The 7,939-nt window shown below is 49.7% G+C and overlaps 1 long non-coding RNA gene across 1 annotated transcript; it reads left to right on the forward strand.

Annotated features, from left to right (window-relative positions):
- Positions 1-434: 434 nt before the first annotated feature.
- LOC116970475 lies at positions 435-7,147 on the forward strand. Its single transcript, XR_004411154.1, has 3 exons — positions 435-474; positions 3,742-3,768; positions 7,124-7,147. It is a non-coding gene; the product is annotated as an uncharacterized LOC116970475 (long non-coding RNA).
- Positions 7,148-7,939: the final 792 nt, after the last annotated feature.

Here is a 7,939-nt window from a genome sequence, read left to right on the forward strand (position 1 = left end):
TTCCTGTATTTGATCTCCACATCTCGCAGCTTCCCGATTCAACTTGTCCCAACCATTACACACAAATAATCACCGTGTTTCACATTTACCCTACAACAACGTGTTGGTCCTGGGTTGAATATTGAAACGTCCCCGGACCCAGTGTATTTATTCACCTGATCCGTTCCTCGTCATTCCCCCTCTCCGCCCTTCACATCTTACACAACATTTGTTTTCCCGCTACACTTGTGTCACCCTGTCACCATCTGACATTGTCCAGCCTGATGAGACCCTGTCAATGTGAACCAGGAATTATGTTCCTCACTGTAGCTGCCTGACCCGCGCGGAACTTCCCTCATTGTTCTGCACTTATTCCAACCTTGTTTGGATTGACCTGTGACTCTGATAGTCATTGTCTCTGATGCTCATTGTTCAAATGTAACACTGGTTTTCTCCTTCCAGAGCTGGAACGGCGCAAATCCATCGTAGAAAATGGTAAGAATTTAGTCTAGAAATATTCCCAAATGAGAATGAATGGCCACACAGTGGCGCTGCTGGGAGAATTGATATCTCACAGTGCCAGAGATGAGGGTTCGATCCTGACCTCGGGTGCTGTCTGTGTGGAGTTTGCATGTTCTCCCTGTGACGGGTTTCCTCCGGGTGCTCCGGTTTCCTCCCACATCCTGAATGGCGTGCGTGTCTGTGCGTTATTTCAGGAATGCCGCTGGTGTACAAGCCCCAATCAGCATCAATGTTGCCGAAGTACAAGTGCCTCATGTATCTCGGTGTTAATATTCACAGTGATCTGTTGTGGACCAAGATCAGAGAATCAACAGCCAATATATCACCCATGTCTCCACTTGCTTAGGAGTGAGGAGATTCAGCCTGTCTAGCCGAGATCGTAATTACTGAAAGATATAGATGTAGCCCAGTCCCACACACACACCACACTCCCCACCATTGTAGATGGTAGCCCAGTCCCACACCACACCACACTCCCCACCATTGCAGATGTAGCCCAGTCCACACACACACCACACTCCCCACCATTGTAGATGTAGCCCAGTCCCCACACACACAACCACACTCCCCACCATTGTACATTAGCCCAGTCCCAACACACACCACACTCCCCACCATTGTAGATGTAGCCCAGTCCCACACACACACACACCCACACCATTGTAGATGTAGCCCAGTCCCAAACAGACCACACTCCCCACCATTGTAGAGTGTAGCCCAGTCCCACACAGACCCACACTCCCCCACCCTTGTAGATGTAGCCCAGTCCCACACAGACACACTCCCCACCATTGTAGATGTAGCCCAGTCCCACACACACACCACACTCCCCACCATTGTAGATGTAGCCCAGTCGCATACACACACACCACACTCCCCACCATTGTAGATGTAGCCCAGTCCATCACACAGACCACACTCCCCACCATTGTAGATGTAGCCCAGTCCCACACACACACCACACTCCCCACCATTGTAGATGTAGCCCAGTCCCACACAGACCACACTCCCCACCATTGTAGATGTAGCCCAGTCCCACACACACAACACACCCACCACCATTGCAGATGTAGCCCGTCCATCACACACCACACTCCCCCCATTGTAGATGTAGCCCAGTCCATCACACAGACCACACTCCCCACCATTGTAGATGTAGCCCTGTCCCACCCACACCCCGCACTCCCCACCATTGACTCCATCTACACTTCACGCTGTCTGGAAAAGCTTGCCAACATAATCAAAGACTTTGTCCGACTCTGATCATTCCTTCTTCTCCCCGCTCCCGTCCGGCAGAAGGTACAGAGCGTGAAAGCGCGCACCACCAGACTCAGGACAGCTTCTTTCCCTCTGTTATCAGACATCTAAATGGCCCTTCCATAAGCTAGGGTACTGTCCGATTCACCTCTACCCCATTGTGGACATTGGACTTTGTCTGTGGAACTGATGCGCTACAATGCTGAGAACTATATTCTGCACTCTGTACCTTCCCCTTAGCTCTACCTAACCCATCTAAACCCCTATTAGGAATAAGGGTCTCGAACATAAACGTCACCCATTTCTTCTCCCCAGAGATGCTGTCTGTCCCGCTGAGTTACTCCAGCATGTTGTGTCGATCATTGGTTTATTATTGCCCCTTGTACTCGGGCACAGTGAGAATATGTTGGCTGTGTCACCATATTATACATGAGTCAGATCAAGCCATATAGTCCAACATGTAGAGTACAGGGAAGAATCCCAGAATGCAGAATCAGGTCCCAGCTGTGGGACCAGGATACATACATCCCCCTCCTCAGTGACTTCCCCACTGGGTCACAGCTGTCAGTGGGTATATTAGGGACCGGAGCACAGTGATGGGCACGGGATGTACCTACACCGTGACACAGCACGGCAACACACGGAGGAATCACACAGTGGGAGTTTAAACACAGTCTAGCGAATTTAATCTGTTGCTGGAGTCCTGAATGGTGTCCCTGAAGCAAACTGTGCCTTTGATCACTGATGCGTGTTCTGATGTACTTTATTCATGGCTTATCTTTCCTGTTTCTTTATAGGACAATGGGCACCGCTTGTTCAGTCAGGTATGTTCCTCACACGCACTCACACGCACTGTCTCTCACACACACACACACACACACACACACACACACACACACACACGCACGCACGCACACACGCACGCACGCACGCACGCACGCACGCACGCACGCACGCACGCACACACACACACACACACACACACACACACACACACACACACACGTGCAACATTCACTTGCAGCACAATTATCACCTATGGACCAGTGACGTGCGGTGAGGTCAATGACTGGGGAGGCACTGGATGGTATCAGTGGCCCGGCCCTCCCTGTATTGGTCACCGCATCTCCCCGAGGAGAGAGAGGGGTGGAGCCGTGGCTGGGATGGAGGGAGGGAGAGAGAAGAGAAGGGAGAGAGAGAGAGAAGGGAGAGAGAGAAGGGAGAGAGGAACGATGGCACGTTATAACCCACAGCTTCCCCATTCTGACAGCCGCAGCTGAACCCCCCACCGCACTCCCCGCTTCTCCATGGCGGCCCAGTGATGTCTCGGCTCTGACAATTCGAGGGATCTAATCGGTAACAACACCACGAGCAGCCCCGGGCCGCCACGTTCCCCGACTGCTGAAGCTCGCTAACGTGGAGGGAGACACGCCCCCATGTGAGGCAGATGTGATCCCTGCCTCCCCTGGTGCTTTTTATTACAGTTTTATGTGAGAGCAGCGAGCACAAATGTAATATATTTATACGTGAAATAAGTTACCTGGACTATGGAAGGTGAGGACATGTAATGAAGGGGTTTTACACACATTGGTGACAGACATAGAGATAGTAACAGGCACATGCTTATTGCCCGCGCCCCATACAGTTTCTAAGTGGTGGCGCAATCAGAGGAGGCTCAGCTCGTCGTGATGTTGACTATAAAAAATGATTCGATTCATATAGAAATGACATTTTTAACACAGATCTGTGGAAAAATATTTATATTTTATTTTATTATTATTTTATTTACTTTTCTTAACAGCTATTTTCATTGGGAGTGTGACAGGTACGGGTCTGCCTCCCTTGACCACATGTCCCTGCTATGGACTGTATGTAGTGATACTGCACGGGGTCTATCAGGAGCTTCTTGCTATAAAATTAATTGGAGATTAGATTCCATACAGTTCTCTTCATATCAGTCTTGTTTGTTGTTTCTGTTTTCAGAGTGGAAAAGGATACGAGGCCACCAAGGTAAGATCTTGGTTTGTGTGTGTGCGTATGTGTGTTTATATGTGAGTGTATGCGTGCGTCTGTGTGTGTAGTGAGCGTGTTTGAGTGTGCGTGAGTGTGTATGGTGTGTATATGTGCGTGTATGTGAATGTGTGTGAGTGTGTATATATGTGGGTGTGCGTGAGTGTGTGTGGTGTGTATATTGCGTGCGGCTGTGAGTGTGTATGTGTGTGGTGTGCGCGAGCGTGTTTGAGCGAGTGAGTGTGTGAGGTGTGTGTTAGTGTGTGAATGTGTGTGTGTGAGTGTGTGTGAGTGAGTGTGTGTGGTGTGTATATGTGGGTGTGCGTGAGTGTGTGTTGTGTGTATATGTGGGTGTGCGTGAGTGTGTGAATGTGTGTGCGTGAGTGTGTGAGTGAGTGTGTGTGAGTGAGTGTGTGAATGTGTGTGCGTGAGTGTGTGTGAGTGAGTGTGTGTGCTTATGTTGTGTATATATTTGGGTGTGCGTGAGTGTGTGAATGTGTGTGCGTGTGTGTGTGAGTGTGTGAATGTGTGTGTGTGTGAGCGTGTGTGGGTGAGTGTGTGTGTGGGGTGATGATATTGAGGTTTCCCGTCCGAGAGCCGAAACTTAAGTCACGACTTTGTCTTATAAGTATCTACAAGTACTCTCATGATAAGAGGATTATACTGTACCAACCTATATCTCAAAGACTACTTCACTAATCTAGTCACAGCTGAAGGGAGGTCAAATGATACTTGATAGACAGGCAAATGATACTTAAAGGGTTGACTGTGGAGATGGAATGGCAAAGATTTAAGGATCGCATGGATGAACTACAAAAATTGTTCATCCCTGTCTGGCGAAAAAATAAAATGGGGCAGGTGACTCTTCCGTAGCTAACGAGGGAAATTAAGGATAGTGTTAAATCCAAGGAAGAGGCATATAAATTGGCCACAGGAAGCAGCAAACCAGAGGACTGGGGGACATTTAGAATTCTACAGAGGACAAAGGGGTTAATTAAGATTTGAAAATAGAACATGAAAGAAAGCTTGCGGGAAATATAAAAACTGTCTGTAAAAGCTTCTTCAGGTACGTGAAGAGGAAAAGATTAGTGAACACAAATGTAGGTCCCTTACAGTCAGAAACTGGTGAATTTATAATGGGAAACAAAGAAATGGCAGAACAGTTAAACAAGTACTTTGGTTTGTCTTCACTAAGGAAGACACAAACAATCACCACACCAACCAGCGATCCCCACATACTATATTATCCTGCACCCACTAGGGACAATTTACACATACACCAATTCAATTAAACTACATTCCTGCACGTATTTGAAGTGTGGAAGGAAGGAGAAGCCCCACGCGGTCACGGGGAGAACGTACAAACTCCACACAGACAGCACCCGTAGTCGGGATTGAACCAGGGTCTCCGGCGCATCAAGCGATGTAAGGCAGCACCACCGTGGCCGCCCTGGCGTTTAGGAGGTCCTACTGCAGTTGTCCTGGTGGGACCACATCTGGAGTATTGTGTGCCGTTTTGGTCTCCTAATTTGAGGAACGACATCCTTGCTATTGAGAGAGTACAGCGTAGGTTCACCAGGTTAATTCCCAGGATGGTGGGACAGTCATATGATGAAAGAATGGGTCGACTAGGGTTGTATTTACTGGAATTTAGAAGGATGAGAGGGCATCTTGTAGAAACATTTAAAAAGACTTAAAGGATTTGACAGGGTAGATGCAGGAAAAACTGTTCCCGATGTTGGGGGAGTCCAGAACCAGGAGTCACAGTTTAAGAATAACGGGTAGGCCATTTAAGACTGAAATGAGGAAAAACGTTTTCACGCAGAGATTTGTGAATCTGTGAAATACTCTGCCCCAGAAGGCAGTGGAGCCCAATTCACTGGATGCTTTCGGGAGAGAGTTAGATTTAGCTCTTAGGGCTAACGGAATCAATGGATATGGGGGAGAAGGCAGGAACGGGGTACTGATTTTGGATGATCAGCCATGATCACATTGAATGGTGGTGCTGGCTCGAAGGGCCGAATGGCCTACTCCTGCATCTATTGTCTACGTTTCTATGTAACAATCTGAGTTTAGCAAAAAGCATTTGTGCCCGAGAAGTGAACAAGCGTGTGTGTGTGTGTGTGTGTGTGTGTGTGTGTGTGTGTGTGTGTGTGTGTGTGTGTGTGTGTGTGTGTGTGTGTGTGTGTGTGTGTGTGTGCGTGTGTGCGTGTGTGTGTGTGTGTGTGTGTGTGTGTGTGTGTGTGTGTGTGTGTGTGTGTGATTCTGTGTGTGTGTGATTCTGTGGGTGTGTGTGTGATTATGTGTGTGTGTGTGTGTGATTCTCTGTGTGTGTGTGTGATTCTGTGTGTGTGTGTGTGTGTGTGTGATTCTGTGTGTGTGTGTGTGATTCTGTGTGTGTGTGTGTGTGTGTGTGTGTGTGTGAGATTCTGTGTGTGTGTGTGTGTGTGTGTGTGTGTGTGTGTGTGTGATTCTGTATGTGTGTGTGTCTGTGTGTGTGTGTGTGCGTGTGTGTGTGTGTGTGTGTGTGTGTGTGTGTGTGTGTGTGTGTGTGTGTGTGTGTGTGTGCGTGCGTGTGTGTGTGTGTGTGTGTGTGTGTGTGTGTGATTCTGTGTGTGTGTGATTCTGTGGGTGTGTGTGTGATTATGTGTGTGTGTGTGTGATTCTCTGTGTGTGTGTGTGTGATTCTGTGTGTGTGTGTGTGTGATTCTGTGTGTGTGATTCTGTGTGTGTGTGTGTGTGTGTGTGTGTGTGTGAGATTCTGTGTGTGTGTGTGTGTGTGTGTGATTCTCTGTGTGTGTGTGTCTGTCTGTGTGTGTGTGTGCGTGTGTGTGTGTGTGTGTGTGTGTGTGTGTGTGTGTGTGTGTGTGTGTGTGTGTGTGTGTGTGTGTGTGTGTGTGTGTGTGTGTGTGTGTGTGCGTGTGCGTGCGTGTATGTACACAACACACATATGTATATTACGAGTAAAGTATTTTGCTGTACCCCTTCCCCTGTCTCTTTCTACGGAGGGAGCAGAGGGAAGCATGAGAATGAAGAAGTGTCCAGACCCTAGACGTGTTCTGTCATTTCCTTACACATGTGTTGCCTGACCCACGGACTTCCTCCAGCAGTTTGATTTTATTTCTCACCGCTCACCCGCTTCCCGTCCACTTCCACCCCAATTAGGAAACCGCTCACCCGTGAAACATGTTTTAGTCCATGGGATGTTGGTGGGCGGGAAAACGCCGGTATATCGTCCAGTTATCCGCCCGCCTGCGCCTGAGGCCGAGCGGCCTCTCCCCCGGTCCCGGGGCCGCGCTGCCCGAGTCTCCCCCCGACCCCCGGGGACTCTCTGATTCTCTGCTTCTCCCCCCAGTCTCCGTCACCCTGGATGTGGAAACAGCGCATCCGCAGTTCGAGGTGTCTGAGGATCGGAAGAGGGTGAGATGGACCCGGACCGTGAGGAGTCTCCCTGACACCGGGAAGAGGTTTACAGTCTGGCCGTGTGTGCTGGGATCGGAGGGTTTCACATCGGGGAGACATTACTGGGAGGTGGAGGTGGCGGGGAGTGAGTGGTGGAGTCTGGGAGTCGCCGCAGAGTCTTTGGAGAGGAAGGGAGATGGGAAGGGAGATGACGACCTGACCCCGGAGACTGGAGTCTGGAGCATCGGGCTGTGGGATGACGAGTTTGTTGCATTCACATCCCCTCTATCCCCTCTCCCCGCCCGTCCCATCCCCGGGAGGGTGGGAGTTTATCTCAGTTACGAGTCCGGGACAGTTTCATTTTACGACGCGGACACCAAGTCCCATCTCCACACCTTCACTGGGAATAAATTCACGGAGAAACTTTATCCTTTCTTTGGGCCTTGGGATAAAGACCAGTGGATGAGAATCTGCGCCAGTTCCGCTCCGGGTGTGTAAAAGGGTCGGGTCCCGGGACCGGCGTCAGGAGCGGGGTTCAGGGGCTGTGGGGCAGAAACCCGGTGGACAACAGGTCGGCGCTGAACGAACCGCTGCCATTTAATTCCCAAATTCCGTGTCGTGAAACAAACCCCAGTGAGCGCGGAAATAAAACCAGGGGGAATGTAAATGTGGCCTTGCCGAGGCAGCATGAAGTGTAGATGTGTACAAAATCACGAGAGGAATAGATCGAGTAGATGCACAGAGTCTCTTGCCCAGAGTAGGGGAATCG

Source organism: Amblyraja radiata, unplaced genomic scaffold, assembly GCF_010909765.2.
Source record: "Amblyraja radiata isolate CabotCenter1 unplaced genomic scaffold, sAmbRad1.1.pri scaffold_930_ctg1, whole genome shotgun sequence".
Taxonomy (NCBI): Eukaryota; Metazoa; Chordata; class Chondrichthyes; order Rajiformes; family Rajidae; genus Amblyraja; species Amblyraja radiata.